The 17,201-nt window shown below is 37.1% G+C and overlaps 1 long non-coding RNA gene across 1 annotated transcript; it reads left to right on the forward strand.

Moving 5' to 3' along the window:
• Nucleotides 1–3,447: 3,447 nt before the first annotated feature.
• LOC116266398 (uncharacterized) lies at nt 3,448–16,813 on the forward strand. The gene is made up of 3 exons (XR_004175350.2): nt 3,448–3,684; nt 11,646–11,949; nt 16,579–16,813. It is a non-coding gene; the product is annotated as an uncharacterized LOC116266398 (long non-coding RNA).
• The last annotated feature ends 388 nt before the right edge of the window (nt 16,814–17,201 follow it).

The raw sequence follows: 17,201 nt of genomic DNA on the forward strand, positions 1-17,201 counted from the left end.
CATATATCCAGAATCATGGAAGTTTTAAAATCAAAATGCTATTTTTTAAGAAATTGAAATTATTAAACAAACCAGGTATTTTGTTTCTGAAATTAGGAAACCGAAACTTGGAATTTTGAATCCATTTCAGGAGGAAATATGATTCTAGAATTTCATTCTCGAATCAAAATTTCAAGCCATCAAACGCCCCCTAAAGGTTTATAAAAACAGAAGTTAAGTTATTGGTTATCAAGTTTCCTAATATTTTTGGGTTGGAATAAACATGCTAGAAGGCAGGTAGTAGTATCCTTAGGACCGGGGGCCCAAGCAGGAGCAGGTCTGGTTGTTACAATGTTTGAGTTTCATTTGTTACTTCGCAGGTCTGGTTGTTACAATGTTTGAGTTTCATTTGTTACTTCGCAGCATTCTCCTGATATTGGTCTGGTTGTTACAATGTCTGAGTTCCATTTGTTCCTTGGCAGCTTTCTCTTGATATTGTGTGTGATTTCCTTACAGGCCTCTAGAAGCATGACTATTCCTTCGATAGGTTCAAGTCCCTTCAAGGCCTTATCAATCTGATTTTCAAATCCTTTAATACCATCTTTAGAATCTAATTAATACAGTTCTTCAAACCTAACCAGTACAACGCTTCAATCCCAATAAACACAATTTCTTAAATTCTGTCTTTACAGATCTTCGAATCCAATCCATATAGCTTTCAGATCCAATGGTTACAAAATTTGAATCCGGCCCATACAGTTGTCAAATCCAAGCCATATGGTTTTCAAATCCAATCCATGTAGTTTTCAATCCCATCGACGCAATTTTCATGTCCAATCAAATACAGTTTTATAACCTAGTTAACACAGTCAGCAAAACCAATTGTTACAGTTTTCGTTAATACAAAATTTCAGATCCATTTAAGGTGATTTTCAGAATCCAGATGGTGTCATTTTTTCAAATCCAATGATCACAGTTTTTTAGACCCATTGAATACATCTCTCAAATATATCTGCTCTCCAGTTTTCAAACAATCTTCCAAATCTATGTGTGCTCATTTGGTCTAGGAATTACATTCCATCAATTTTGCATGGGGCTACACATGGGCCAACAATCATGGTCCCAAAATACCATTTGTTTGCATTTGCTTTAAATTATAACCCTTTCTTATCTTTATTTGTTGTATGTTTTCTTTTAATTTCTCGGTTTGAGAATCACATGAAATTTATAATCCAACTATAGTGGTTGTTTCCTTCCTGCTCTTGGCTCTATAAACCCATTTTAAAAACAAATCGCATGTTATTGCACATGTTTTGCTAAATCAGCTCTGATGGATAACACAAATGGCATCGAACACTTTTTCTTGATGAAGTTACGAGAATTGGATTTGATCCACATCATTGACCATGGTCAAGGTGTGGAATAATCTTTGTGGGAACACACCTCGATTTTAAAGCCATTCATTATATTTAAATATAATTTCTATTTAAATCATTTCCTAAGTGAACCAGGGATTCCCATATAAATAACCTTTCAAAGTCATTATCGTTAATTTCCAAGTAATCCTTGGCAAATTCATCATTATTTGCGTCTCTTTCTCCATAATTAGCTTTGCATTCTTGTGGATACATTACCAGGATAGTATCCATCTTCAAATTCTCAAGTATCTCCTTCTCCATTTAAATTAGCTGAGAATTCTTCTAAATTTTCTAAACTCATGATTCGTTCATTAAGATCAAAATCATCTAACAGGGCTCTTTCCTTTTCTTTTCCAAACTAAAATAAAATTTATTAAAACGTTCACTTGCATGCATCCAATTTTAAAATTCTACACCTTTCTAAATAAGCCAAGAATGCACATTTCATTATTGCACTTAGGTTCTGGGACAATTCTTAGAGATTTTGAGGTATAGAAGGCATAAGAATCAATGCTTGACCTACTTACCCTTGATAAAGGTTTAAGGAAAGGTTAGACTCTCTAGACCTTATTAGGCAGGTCTCATCTCCCAAGTTTTCTCACAAATTTTAGAAATGGAAGCAATTTCAAACTTTTTTTCCCAAAAGAAAAAAGAGGCAGCACTGAAGAAAAGTAGTCCCTTAAATAGAGATGGCAACCATGATCAGATCGGTCCTCATCAAGTTAGAATTCAGCTGACAATTCATTTTATATAGGTTTAGGCGTGGTTTGGTTGCATTAGGACCAATTGAGGAGGTTTATCCTTGTTGACCTAAACCTAAGCCACATACAACCTATGTTAATGTAGGTGCTCGAGCAAACCATGTGTCCAAATGTAATTTTCTTTAACTATTTTAGCTTTTGTTCTAACCCCAGTGTATTAGAGATAACTATTTGTGCATGTGTATATGTCCACATCTTAACATTTCTAGGTTTACCATGAACCATAGTTGAGGAGCAACCAGGGGCAGAGGGAGGGGGGGCCCACCTAGGCCGTGGCCCCACCTCAACTATTTGAAAAAAAATAATTACATTACAGAAATTGAAAAATTTTGGTTGGGTAATGTATTTTTTATATTCAGATTTAGTTTGACCCTACCCGAATAAGTTAGATGGACCGTTTGGCCAGCCCCTGGAAAAAATCATAGTTTCGCCCCTAAGAGCAACCCTCACAACTGAACCAATTGTGAGTCGAACAAGCCCCCTTGCTAGTACCATGAACGTATAGTTCAAGTATTAGTGAGAGACAAAGGAAATGGAAACGGAAGAAGTCTATGCCATGTGCTTCAAAAGTTGGTTCAGTTATATATGCATATCTTGATTTGGACAAGTGCAACTCGAGAACCTCAAGTCAAGTTGGGGCCATATAGTTGTTTTCAAAGTATATATGATATAATCAGTCTTTAGGGAGTGCACTTTGTGCATACTTAATGGCTCTACCAATGTTCGTCCATTATAGAGTCCATCATATCCGGTAGGATTGGTCACTGATCACTCTCACATCTTGTCTATCCTTCTCTTCTGTCTCCTAGTTAATATTGTTACTCTTCTACTCTTTTCAATATTTTCCAGCATGGGTATACTAGCTTTGGACTTTGTCAATGTCTTTTGAAAGTCGTATGTCCATGTTTTCGTCGTTTAAAACCCATGTTTATGTTGTTTCATCACATATCACCAAAATCAAAGTTGAATAAAGTAGAGTTTATTGGAGTTTAGTACTTTGGAGCAAACCCAGGGCATCAAGAAACAGTCTTGACCAGACCGAGCAGACCATGGAGATAGATAAGGGGAAGGGGAGAAGCATTGGGCTTCAGCAGCGGGATTTCCCTTCACTAAAAACTCAGATCCAATTTCCAAACCACCTCACTTTTGATGAAATTTCAGAAAACCCCTTTTTGAGGAGGCATCCAGAATTTAGGAGACATTTTACAAGAGCCTTCGAGCTATTGAAAACATGTTGGCTAGAACCTGTCAATTGAAATTAACAAACCCTCATCGTATTGCGAACCCACATCTACTCTGCATTTCCAAACTTTCCCCGCGAGCCGTCACGCACGGATAAAAAATCCCCGCTGCTGACGTCCTGAAACGCGGACTTTCATTCGAGGAGAAAAGTCGGACCTCTGTAGGGGATGCCTTAGCTCCCTACGGATCGCATCGCACCTTCCTCCCTTTCCCTTCCCAGCAGCGCAGCAGCACGCCGGCTCCCTCCCCAGCAGCACACCATCGCCGGGATCCTCATTCTACATGTATGTATTCCTATCCTTATGCTCTCTCTCTCTCACCCCCTTGCCCATCGCCTGTCGGCTATGAGCCTCCCTCTCGTTCCCTGTTGCTTTTGTTTCCACAGCATGCCGGCCATGAACCGATCGTGTGATTCAATGCAGAGGGAAAGCCCTCATTGCCAGCCGCACACTGCGATGCTACGCCGCCGCCACACTCCCTGGCCCAAACCAAACTTTTTCCGTCCATTGCTTTAGACATCGGTGGCTTTTGAAACTTACGACTGCCAATGGTGATTGTTTATGAAGCGATTGATGAATGGGGTTTTGGGGTTTTAATTGGCGAGGTGATTGGTTAGGGAATGTGCGACTTCTAGGTTGGTCGTAGTCTATGTATTTGTTGCTTCATTTTGGTTTAATAGGGTTTTATAATTGGCGTTTGATTGTTAGATGAGCTTGTGCATGTTGATATTCGTGTTGTCATTTGCATATCTGACTTTCGTTTTTCTGTTTTGTCTCCTGCCATAATATTTGTTTTCTTCTTTCTTGAACTCATTTTCAGATATGTAGCCCTAATTCAGAATGTTTTCCCCTTGTCTTAGATTAAGAGGTGAAGAATCACCTTATTCACATTTTCACTATGGCCTGGTGTTGCTCTTTGAGGCCATTCCTTTATTTGGTTCGCGGCTGTGATTTCTTTCATAAGATAGTTCATATTATTCGATGATTTATCATTTACATATCTTAAAGTTGTCTCATACAAAACATCTTAGACTACCTCAGGTCAATTTTGAAAATTTTACAAAAGACATGCCCAGCAATGGTAGGGATAACAAAAACATGCTCAGATTGATACACAGGTGGATGCTGCTGTATGATATATCGGTGCAGAACCACCATATGTTTTCTATTTCTTTTCATTCTATCATATGTTTGTAAGATGGTACTTGTCTTGTATGCAGCTTTTTCTTCTTTATATAATAAAATATGATGAAAGTTTCAATGTCCAATTCAATTCCAACACTAATGCAGGAGACTCCCTTCATGTTAGCTGGCTCTTAGTCAATATATGTTGCTGAGGACCTGTGGTTGCTACCATACTAGAAAGATTAACAAGATATTTACAACACTGCATGCTAATATTGGTGCCTATTAACTGACAGTTCTGACTCTGAGTTCAATTAGCATGTGCTCTGTTTTAACATTCTGTTCATTTTATCCATGTAAAAGTGCATGTATTTGTTTCAATAGGATGTATATAAGGATCCGTATCATTAGATTAACCGTTCTTAATCATAAACTCATCTATAAGTTGTGATGTAGTTTGCTCTTATAAACTGTCTACAAGTTGATGGCAACGGTTACATTTTTTGCCTTTGCAATTGTCATCTGTGGTTGTGAAACTGTATACATTTGTAGATTTTTGTCTGTGCCCATCATACTCAGGTAGAAAGTTTAGGACAAGAGACTTTGTGTGGATTTTCATCCATGGATTTTTGTCCATGGTCATCACATACCACCTTAGAATTGATGACAGTTAGATCCAACCTGCTTGCATCCGTGTTTGTGCTTGCATCCGTGTTTGTGCTTGCATCCTTCTTTTTGTTCTCTCAATCACTTTGACCTTCAATGGTAGTTTCATCATTCATCACTGAAAATACAAGGCTAGTATCATCCTTGACCCATCCCTTTTATTGCTTCCATCCTTCCTCAATTCCAACACTAATGCAGGAGACTCCCTTCATGTTAGCTGGCTCTTAGTCAATATATGTTGCTGAGGACCTGTGGTTGCTACCATACTAGAAAGATTAACAAGATATTTACAACACTGCATGCTAATATTGGTGCCTATTAACTGACAGTTCTGACTCTGAGTTCAATTAGCATGTGCTCTGTTTTAACATTCTGTTCATTTTATCCATGTAAAAGTGCATGTATTTGTTTCAATAGGATGTATATAAGGATCCGTATCATTAGATTAACCGTTCTTAATCATAAACTCATCTATAAGTTGTGATGTAGTTTGCTCTTATAAACTGTCTACAAGTTGATGGCAACGGTTACATTTTTTGCCTTTGCAATTGTCATCTGTGGTTGTGAAACTGTATACATTTGTAGATTTTTGTCTGTGCCCATCATACTCAGGTAGAAAGTTTAGGACAAGAGACTTTGTGTGGATTTTCATCCATGGATTTTTGTCCATGGTCATCACATACCACCTTAGAATTGATGACAGTTAGATCCAACCTGCTTGCATCCGTGTTTGTGCTTGCATCCTTCTTTTTGTTCTCTCAATCACTTTGACCTTCAATGGTAGTTTCATCATTCATCACTGAAAATACAAGGCTAGTATCATCCTTGACCCATCCCTTTTATTGCTTCCATCCTTCCTCAATTCCAACACTAATGCAGGAGACTCCCTTCATGTTAGCTGGCTCTTAGTCAATATATGTTGCTGAGGACCTGTGGTTGCTACCATACTAGAAAGATTAACAAGATATTTACAACACTGCATGCTAATATTGGTGCCTATTAACTGACAGTTCTGACTCTGAGTTCAATTAGCATGTGCTCTGTTTTAACATTCTGTTCATTTTATCCATGTAAAAGTGCATGTATTTGTTTCAATAGGATGTATATAAGGATCCGTATCATTAGATTAACCGTTCTTAATCATAAACTCATCTATAAGTTGTGATGTAGTTTGCTCTTATAAACTGTCTACAAGTTGATGGCAACGGTTACATTTTTTGCCTTTGCAATTGTCATCTGTGGTTGTGAAACTGTATACATTTGTAGATTTTTGTCTGTGCCCATCATACTCAGGTAGAAAGTTTAGGACAAGAGACTTTGTGTGGATTTTCATCCATGGATTTTTGTCCATGGTCATCACATACCACCTTAGAATTGATGACAGTTAGATCCAACCTGCTTGCATCCGTGTTTGTGCTTGCATCCTTCTTTTTGTTCTCTCAATCACTTTGACCTTCAATGGTAGTTTCATCATTCATCACTGAAAATACAAGGCTAGTATCATCCTTGACCCATCCCTTTTATTGCTTCCATCCTTCCTCAATTCCAACACTAATGCAGGAGACTCCCTTCATGTTAGCTGGCTCTTAGTCAATATATGTTGCTGAGGACCTGTGGTTGCTACCATACTAGAAAGATTAACAAGATATTTACAACACTGCATGCTAATATTGGTGCCTATTAACTGACAGTTCTGACTCTGAGTTCAATTAGCATGTGCTCTGTTTTAACATTCTGTTCATTTTATCCATGTAAAAGTGCATGTATTTGTTTCAATAGGATGTATATAAGGATCCGTATCATTAGATTAACCGTTCTTAATCATAAACTCATCTATAAGTTGTGATGTAGTTTGCTCTTATAAACTGTCTACAAGTTGATGGCAACGGTTACATTTTTTGCCTTTGCAATTGTCATCTGTGGTTGTGAAACTGTATACATTTGTAGATTTTTGTCTGTGCCCATCATACTCAGGTAGAAAGTTTAGGACAAGAGACTTTGTGTGGATTTTCATCCATGGATTTTTGTCCATGGTCATCACATACCACCTTAGAATTGATGACAGTTAGATCCAACCTGCTTGCATCCGTGTTTGTGCTTGCATCCTTCTTTTTGTTCTCTCAATCACTTTGACCTTCAATGGTAGTTTCATCATTCATCACTGAAAATACAAGGCTAGTATCATCCTTGACCCATCCCTTTTATTGCTTCCATCCTTCCTCAATTCCAACACTAATGCAGGAGACTCCCTTCATGTTAGCTGGCTCTTAGTCAATATATGTTGCTGAGGACCTGTGGTTGCTACCATACTAGAAAGATTAACAAGATATTTACAACACTGCATGCTAATATTGGTGCCTATTAACTGACAGTTCTGACTCTGAGTTCAATTAGCATGTGCTCTGTTTTAACATTCTGTTCATTTTATCCATGTAAAAGTGCATGTATTTGTTTCAATAGGATGTATATAAGGATCCGTATCATTAGATTAACCGTTCTTAATCATAAACTCATCTATAAGTTGTGATGTAGTTTGCTCTTATAAACTGTCTACAAGTTGATGGCAACGGTTACATTTTTTGCCTTTGCAATTGTCATCTGTGGTTGTGAAACTGTATACATTTGTAGATTTTTGTCTGTGCCCATCATACTCAGGTAGAAAGTTTAGGACAAGAGACTTTGTGTGGATTTTCATCCATGGATTTTTGTCCATGGTCATCACATACCACCTTAGAATTGATGACAGTTAGATCCAACCTGCTTGCATCCGTGTTTGTGCTTGCATCCTTCTTTTTGTTCTCTCAATCACTTTGACCTTCAATGGTAGTTTCATCATTCATCACTGAAAATACAAGGCTAGTATCATCCTTGACCCATCCCTTTTATTGCTTCCATCCTTCCTCAATTCCAACACTAATGCAGGAGACTCCCTTCATGTTAGCTGGCTCTTAGTCAATATATGTTGCTGAGGACCTGTGGTTGCTACCATACTAGAAAGATTAACAAGATATTTACAACACTGCATGCTAATATTGGTGCCTATTAACTGACAGTTCTGACTCTGAGTTCAATTAGCATGTGCTCTGTTTTAACATTCTGTTCATTTTATCCATGTAAAAGTGCATGTATTTGTTTCAATAGGATGTATATAAGGATCCGTATCATTAGATTAACCGTTCTTAATCATAAACTCATCTATAAGTTGTGATGTAGTTTGCTCTTATAAACTGTCTACAAGTTGATGGCAACGGTTACATTTTTTGCCTTTGCAATTGTCATCTGTGGTTGTGAAACTGTATACATTTGTAGATTTTTGTCTGTGCCCATCATACTCAGGTAGAAAGTTTAGGACAAGAGACTTTGTGTGGATTTTCATCCATGGATTTTTGTCCATGGTCATCACATACCACCTTAGAATTGATGACAGTTAGATCCAACCTGCTTGCATCCGTGTTTGTGCTTGCATCCTTCTTTTTGTTCTCTCAATCACTTTGACCTTCAATGGTAGTTTCATCATTCATCACTGAAAATACAAGGCTAGTATCATCCTTGACCCATCCCTTTTATTGCTTCCATCCTTCCTCAATTCCAACACTAATGCAGGAGACTCCCTTCATGTTAGCTGGCTCTTAGTCAATATATGTTGCTGAGGACCTGTGGTTGCTACCATACTAGAAAGATTAACAAGATATTTACAACACTGCATGCTAATATTGGTGCCTATTAACTGACAGTTCTGACTCTGAGTTCAATTAGCATGTGCTCTGTTTTAACATTCTGTTCATTTTATCCATGTAAAAGTGCATGTATTTGTTTCAATAGGATGTATATAAGGATCCGTATCATTAGATTAACCGTTCTTAATCATAAACTCATCTATAAGTTGTGATGTAGTTTGCTCTTATAAACTGTCTACAAGTTGATGGCAACGGTTACATTTTTTGCCTTTGCAATTGTCATCTGTGGTTGTGAAACTGTATACATTTGTAGATTTTTGTCTGTGCCCATCATACTCAGGTAGAAAGTTTAGGACAAGAGACTTTGTGTGGATTTTCATCCATGGATTTTTGTCCATGGTCATCACATACCACCTTAGAATTGATGACAGTTAGATCCAACCTGCTTGCATCCGTGTTTGTGCTTGCATCCTTCTTTTTGTTCTCTCAATCACTTTGACCTTCAATGGTAGTTTCATCATTCATCACTGAAAATACAAGGCTAGTATCATCCTTGACCCATCCCTTTTATTGCTTCCATCCTTCCTCAATTCCAACACTAATGCAGGAGACTCCCTTCATGTTAGCTGGCTCTTAGTCAATATATGTTGCTGAGGACCTGTGGTTGCTACCATACTAGAAAGATTAACAAGATATTTACAACACTGCATGCTAATATTGGTGCCTATTAACTGACAGTTCTGACTCTGAGTTCAATTAGCATGTGCTCTGTTTTAACATTCTGTTCATTTTATCCATGTAAAAGTGCATGTATTTGTTTCAATAGGATGTATATAAGGATCCGTATCATTAGATTAACCGTTCTTAATCATAAACTCATCTATAAGTTGTGATGTAGTTTGCTCTTATAAACTGTCTACAAGTTGATGGCAACGGTTACATTTTTTGCCTTTGCAATTGTCATCTGTGGTTGTGAAACTGTATACATTTGTAGATTTTTGTCTGTGCCCATCATACTCAGGTAGAAAGTTTAGGACAAGAGACTTTGTGTGGATTTTCATCCATGGATTTTTGTCCATGGTCATCACATACCACCTTAGAATTGATGACAGTTAGATCCAACCTGCTTGCATCCGTGTTTGTGCTTGCATCCTTCTTTTTGTTCTCTCAATCACTTTGACCTTCAATGGTAGTTTCATCATTCATCACTGAAAATACAAGGCTAGTATCATCCTTGACCCATCCCTTTTATTGCTTCCATCCTTCCTCAATTCCAACACTAATGCAGGAGACTCCCTTCATGTTAGCTGGCTCTTAGTCAATATATGTTGCTGAGGACCTGTGGTTGCTACCATACTAGAAAGATTAACAAGATATTTACAACACTGCATGCTAATATTGGTGCCTATTAACTGACAGTTCTGACTCTGAGTTCAATTAGCATGTGCTCTGTTTTAACATTCTGTTCATTTTATCCATGTAAAAGTGCATGTATTTGTTTCAATAGGATGTATATAAGGATCCGTATCATTAGATTAACCGTTCTTAATCATAAACTCATCTATAAGTTGTGATGTAGTTTGCTCTTATAAACTGTCTACAAGTTGATGGCAACGGTTACATTTTTTGCCTTTGCAATTGTCATCTGTGGTTGTGAAACTGTATACATTTGTAGATTTTTGTCTGTGCCCATCATACTCAGGTAGAAAGTTTAGGACAAGAGACTTTGTGTGGATTTTCATCCATGGATTTTTGTCCATGGTCATCACATACCACCTTAGAATTGATGACAGTTAGATCCAACCTGCTTGCATCCGTGTTTGTGCTTGCATCCTTCTTTTTGTTCTCTCAATCACTTTGACCTTCAATGGTAGTTTCATCATTCATCACTGAAAATACAAGGCTAGTATCATCCTTGACCCATCCCTTTTATTGCTTCCATCCTTCCTCAATTCCAACACTAATGCAGGAGACTCCCTTCATGTTAGCTGGCTCTTAGTCAATATATGTTGCTGAGGACCTGTGGTTGCTACCATACTAGAAAGATTAACAAGATATTTACAACACTGCATGCTAATATTGGTGCCTATTAACTGGCAGTTCTGACTCTGAGTTCAATTAGCATGTGCTCTGTTTTAACATTCTGTTCATTTTATCCATGTAAAAGTGCATGTATTTGTTTCAATAGGATGTATATAAGGATCCGTATCATTAGATTAACCGTTCTTAATCATAAACTCATCTATAAGTTGTGATGTAGTTTGCTCTTATAAACTGTCTACAAGTTGATGGCAACGGTTACATTTTTTGCCTTTGCAATTGTCATCTGTGGTTGTGAAACTGTATACATTTGTAGATTTTTGTCTGTGCCCATCATACTCAGGTAGAAAGTTTAGGACAAGAGACTTTGTGTGGATTTTCATCCATGGATTTTTGTCCATGGTCATCACATACCACCTTAGAATTGATGACAGTTAGATCCAACCTGCTTGCATCCGTGTTTGTGCTTGCATCCTTCTTTTTGTTCTCTCAATCACTTTGACCTTCAATGGTAGTTTCATCATTCATCACTGAAAATACAAGGCTAGTATCATCCTTGACCCATCCCTTTTATTGCTTCCATCCTTCCTCAATATCTTTCTTGTTCCTGAGGCTGATTTTTTCTCTTACTGGGCTTCTATTGTCTTCCTTCTCTTCTCTCTTTTTCTCTCTACTTGTGTCCCTCCTCTTTTTCTGCTGCCATTGGGATTTAGTCTTCTATTCCTTGAGAATTAACAGATCATCAAGGAAGATGGAGGGCAGCAACTTCCTGTCTTGTGAGAAGCTCGACCGGATGGCAAATTGGGTGGGGTCAAGCGTTGCGTCGGCCTTCTTTGCCTCCCTAGAGCGGTGCTCCTGCATCAACTTGAGCACCACTGATGCTGAGGATGAGGAGGAGGCCAATGACCGCCCACTGATGCTCACCAAGCCAGTCGTCCATGACCTCCCAGAGAACCTGCTGGAAGAGAAGCCATCCCACGTTTGTGTCAATGTTGGATCTGCATGAGAGGCCTTCTCGCCCTCTGCGCTGTCCAAGATTATGGTAAGTTCGTCTTGCCCCTCTTTTTTTCTGTTTGGATTGAATTGATCCGCTTTTTCTTCTGTGTTCTCTTGTGGATTGTTGCGGTACCACATATTGGGTCTTTTTATTTTTTATTTTTGTCTGTTTTCATCCGTTGTTTGACTAACTATCCTTGTTTTGCCTTTCTATACATAGGAGTAAAATGATTTTTTTTTATTCATGTAATATTTTTTGTTTTATTTGATCTGCTATCAATGACTGAATGGATTTTGTGAGCCCACATAACTTTTAATTCAATGACTGAATGAATTTCATGGGTCTACATACCTCTGACCTAATCCACCATTTTGGGGGCTCTTAGCCTCCTGGCTAAGTCACATGGATACACCTATTTGGCCCACGTATCCGTGTCAATACGGGGATACGGGTGCGGATACGACATGGATACGTTTTGGATCGGGTCTGGATTAGACCCAATCCGAACAAAAAAAAAAAAGATTTTAAGTTGAGTTGAGCTCTTCTCCCTTTCTCTTTGGGGTTTTTTTTTTTCTGTTTTTCTGATAAATGACTAGAATGATGATATTGATAAACAATGTTTTGTGATAAACAATGTTTTGTTTGTGACTTTAATAGTGAACTATTAATTTAATGTTTTTTTTTTAATTTATAATTTTTGATAATATTATATTTTCCGTATCCGCGTATCCGAGAATTGTGAAAATTGCTGTGTCTATACCCGTATCTCCGTATCCGCACCCGTATCGCACCCGCACTCATGTGACTTAGCCTCATGGTTGGTACTGTAAATCTAGGAGGAAGGACCAAGACCAATATCTGATTACCTCAACATGGAGGTAAAAAGTCACTTGAGTGCACCACAAATGGCACCCAATTTCATTCTAGATAAGTGCCCCATAATTGTGTTCATAAACTGACAATGTGAGAACTCGATACATTCATGGTTCATGGATGGCATGAGATCCATCTTTTGTAAACTTGGATGCTGGGACACTGCTCTTTGTGAATCTAAAGCAAGAACTGCAAAATACAAATCATTAAATGTAATTGTTAATCTTTATGGCTAAAAAAGACTAGAACTGAGTTGAAGGGTGTGGGTGCAGCAAAGAAGAGGGCAGGGTGGGGGGAGGAAAGGGTGTGGTTGGTTGCGTTGTTTATCACATGGACATACATATACACAAAATTCACATCAAACAAATTCAGTATTAATCAAACTTAAATCAAAATAAACCCATTAGGACAGGTTTGATTTTAGTTTTTGATCAAAATAGTATTCAATATGATCCACAAAAGGAAAGAGATTTACAATCCACACAGAAAAACAAATTCACAACCCACACCACAATTGTTAAATATGCATGGGAAAGGAGTCAATAAAGAAGAATGCATAGAAGAGGGGAATATGTATCCATATAATCTCAGAGACAATCTGCCACAAAGAGAGAGAGAGAGAGAGAGATCTGGCCATCAGAGATCTCACTGACGAAAACCATAGCGGGGGAGGGAAACAACAATGCAGAAGGCTGAACAGGAGTAAAGGGGAGGACCTCCTTTTGTTCCTTTTTTCTTATAACTTTACCGAAAAAAAGGATGCACTCGGTTGACATTAACAAAGTTTAAAAATCTTGACAGAAATTTAAGCAGTGCATATTGACTCTTTGGTCAATTTGCGAGATTGGTGCACACCTATTTTAGAAAAAAATAGATTGGTGTGACTAACTACAACTGGCCTTGTGTTGGCCACCAATTTATGCCACACCAAATCTGCAAATGCTCACAATGCCTCGATGTGGGTGTAGTACCTCTTTAGGCAGGTCTTGTTACATAGTCATAAGTTTTCTTCTCCTAAATTATTTGGTTTTTGAAAAGTATTATTTTTCTCTCCAAATTAGGACAGAAGAAATATATCTAAATCTTAAAATACTCTTAGGTTTTTCTGGGTGTAATTTTCTAGCATTAATGAAATAAACATTCATTAGCCAATTGTGATATTAATAAAAGACAACTTATTTGCTTATAGGTATAATAATCATTAATTCATTCGTCACAGTAAAAAAAGGCTAGTTAAAAAGCATGGAATTTATGTATTGAAGGTATTTTAGACATTTATATCAGTAGCCCAACTTAAGTTATTAATATTGAAAAATTAGGTAGCTTTTAATTGTCACCAAATCTTTTGCATTTTTGGAAGTTCTCAAAATCAATGCATACAAAGTAAGCTGTCAAGTGCGGAAAATAAAATTAATAAAGTTAAGGAGGAAATGTTAAGAACTTAATTGTGTTGGATTGCTTTGAGTATACCCATTAAGTGTGTGAGACATGCATGCTCATTAACAATCACCTGTGTTAACTGTTAAGTACTCAGTTAAAAGTATTTTTTTTTCAAAAGAAAAAAACTGGAGTATTCATTCTCGTGAAACTTGCATGATTTGAATCCAAAAAAGTAGCCATTTTGATTTTTTTATAAGCTTCTATAAATCTTTAAAGGAGAACTAATCATGGTACAAATATCTAAGACACACACACACACACACATCACAGATTTGATTAAAAATTTTGAATGGGTCAAAAATTGTGGTGTTCAGAAAATATGAGAGGACTCACCTTGTAAATGAAAAGGACACTTGGGATATTTTGGAAACAGGGAAGTAGTTTCAGTGCATAACTATTAGTATATTAAAGAATTTAATCTAGTTTTCTATATCACTAATTGCTGATTGGCTCTTAGATCTGATTTTTTTATTTGTAATGCATCAAATCATAGATTTGAAGAACCTGTAAGATAAAGTGCTGTATCACTCTTCCCATTTGTGAAGGCCATAAGGCTTCGTGTGCAGTTCATATAAATGATAAATAGCTTTCCATTTTTCCTGCAAGCAGGAGAAACTGTTTGATACGCTGGCATCTATCTAATGTATAGATGATGTGAGCCTTGAATATCTCTTCACTTTAAAGAAAATTCAATAAAGTTTGAATATGTTTAGGTTGAGAAAAGAATAAGGGAGTTTGAGCAACAAAAGGAAAGAACTAGGAAAGGGAAAAACCAGGTTCTCTTGGAGTCAATTGAAGGTAAAAGATTAACAGTGGAAGGCAATACCTTCTAATAATAAAGAGAGCGCTCTTTGTGGACATTGATACTTGGTCTTTGCCTACCTCCTTCATTGGTAGATGATGAAGAGGGTGGGTGAATGTGGAAATGAAATTGTACAGTAAGGCAACAGTCCCTTGGGTAGCATTTGGACTACATCCAAAGCCAGGTTGAACTTCGGAGAGTTTATCCATCTATCTCTTTTTATTTATTTTTATTTTTTAGCACTTCTGAGATTTTTTTAATATTCTTTACATAAGATTCACATAGTTTTCGAAGAAAAGCATGCGGACAATTTTGGTGATATTCTTTACGGAAAGTGCACATTTCAATAATGCTCTGGAAGGAAAGCTTACTAAGACAATATCAGTGATCATGTTTTAAAAGCTCTTTTGAACCTTTATCAATGTTTTTCTAAGAATGTTTGTGCTATTGAAATTCATGGTTTCATAAAATTGTCTACTATTTTCTTATTATTTTTTAAATGTTTTGAATTTACAATAGTTTCCTGATGAAAGCTATTTTGCCAAAGTACCTGGGAAAGGCCTCAGAAAGAAAAAGGGAATTGCGATTGGTAATTAGAGTTCCTGGGGACTGAAGTATGAGTTGTTGCTGCACATTGTGTCATTATTAGACAGGTTATGTGTTTTCTGTTTGAAAACGTCGGTTGACTTTTTCAAAGTGGGTGGATCTGTTCTATTCTTCATAGCAAGGGCCTCACCTAAGATGGTCCTCGTGGCTGGACAAGGAGTGTAGCAAAATAGGGTCACCTTTCATGTAAATGTGGTCTTTTTTTTTTTTGGTTCATCGTGTTCGGAGTTATTTGGGGAGTGCCAGCACATTGTAGTTTATGCCATGAAATGATGATATCTAAAAGAGCTAATAAGGCCATCCTATAGCCCTGATGGAAGGTCAGTAATCAATTAGAATTTCGATTCTCACTGTCCTTTGGATGGCAGAAGGGCTTGCTTTTAGCAAGAGAGGATTCTCCAACATGTGCTCTATTTTTCAGTACCCTATGTGTTGGATAATAGTTTGGTCCTAACATTTCAAAACCCATGCTTGGAGCACTTGTTGTTTCCTATTAAGATGTCCAAAGCTGGCCTTGGCCCTTGGTCAGTTGTTAGTGCCTTTTTCTTGTTTGTCATGCCTTTACAATTTCCTTTCATTTATTTACATAATAATATGATTCATCTATTTATCTACTACCTATCTAACCAGGTCTTGAATGAATTCTTACCCCTTCCAAGGTCTTCTATGGCAACTGGCATGGACTTTTATTGTTTTTATGATGTTTGCTGTCCTACAGTTGTGGTTTGCTTGTCGCTTTCTCCTTGAATGTAAATTGTGTTGAAAATTTAGTCGTTATGTTGCTTGTCTGAGACTTGTACGGAAGTCTGATTCATATAGCATGAAGATGGCCAGTGAGATTGATGTTCCTAGCCTTGCTGGATCTCCTATAACTTTGTTTCTTCATGTTAATTGTTATACCAAAGCAGGCTTGAATTTCGTGCCCTTTGTAACTTTTTCTTACTGACTTTCAGGTGTGTATCTGTCAATCAGCCGTTAGGCCTTAAGGTCTCCACCTGTCATGTGCTCAAAAGCTCTCTGTAAATCAGTTTTACTGTGTTCTTTCCCGTTCTTTCCTTCTGTAATTTGTTTGATACGCGACTGTCGTGGCCCTGAAAGTGTATGACAACATTTGTGCAAAGTGGTTAATGATTGGAATCTTCGATGCATATATATATTTATATATATAATTGGATGAGTTGTTTTGCATAGACCGTTTGCTGGATAATGCCTATTTGCCTTTCATTCTTTCTGCCGTTTTGTGCAAGATATAAAAGCTGCCAGTTGCTCCAAAGCCTTTTAAATCATTCACATATATCGTTCATGGATATTACATGGCAATAAATTTCTCGGGCATAATACAACAAAGTTGTATATCTAAAGAAAATCTCAAAAAATTTAAACATTTTAAAAAATCCCAAAAATTATGTAAAAATAAATAAAAAAAATTAATAAAAAACATTTAAAAGATGATTAAAGAGCAGCAAATGAAAATTAAAAAATGGAAACTAACAGTATGACAAATACATAATTAACAAAAAGTTGTAGCCCCTAATGGCTTTACAACACAAATGAAATCATTCTTCACTTAAAAAAG

Source organism: Nymphaea colorata, chromosome 12, assembly GCF_008831285.2.
Source record: "Nymphaea colorata isolate Beijing-Zhang1983 chromosome 12, ASM883128v2, whole genome shotgun sequence".
In the NCBI taxonomy this organism is placed as follows: Eukaryota; Viridiplantae; Streptophyta; class Magnoliopsida; order Nymphaeales; family Nymphaeaceae; genus Nymphaea; species Nymphaea colorata.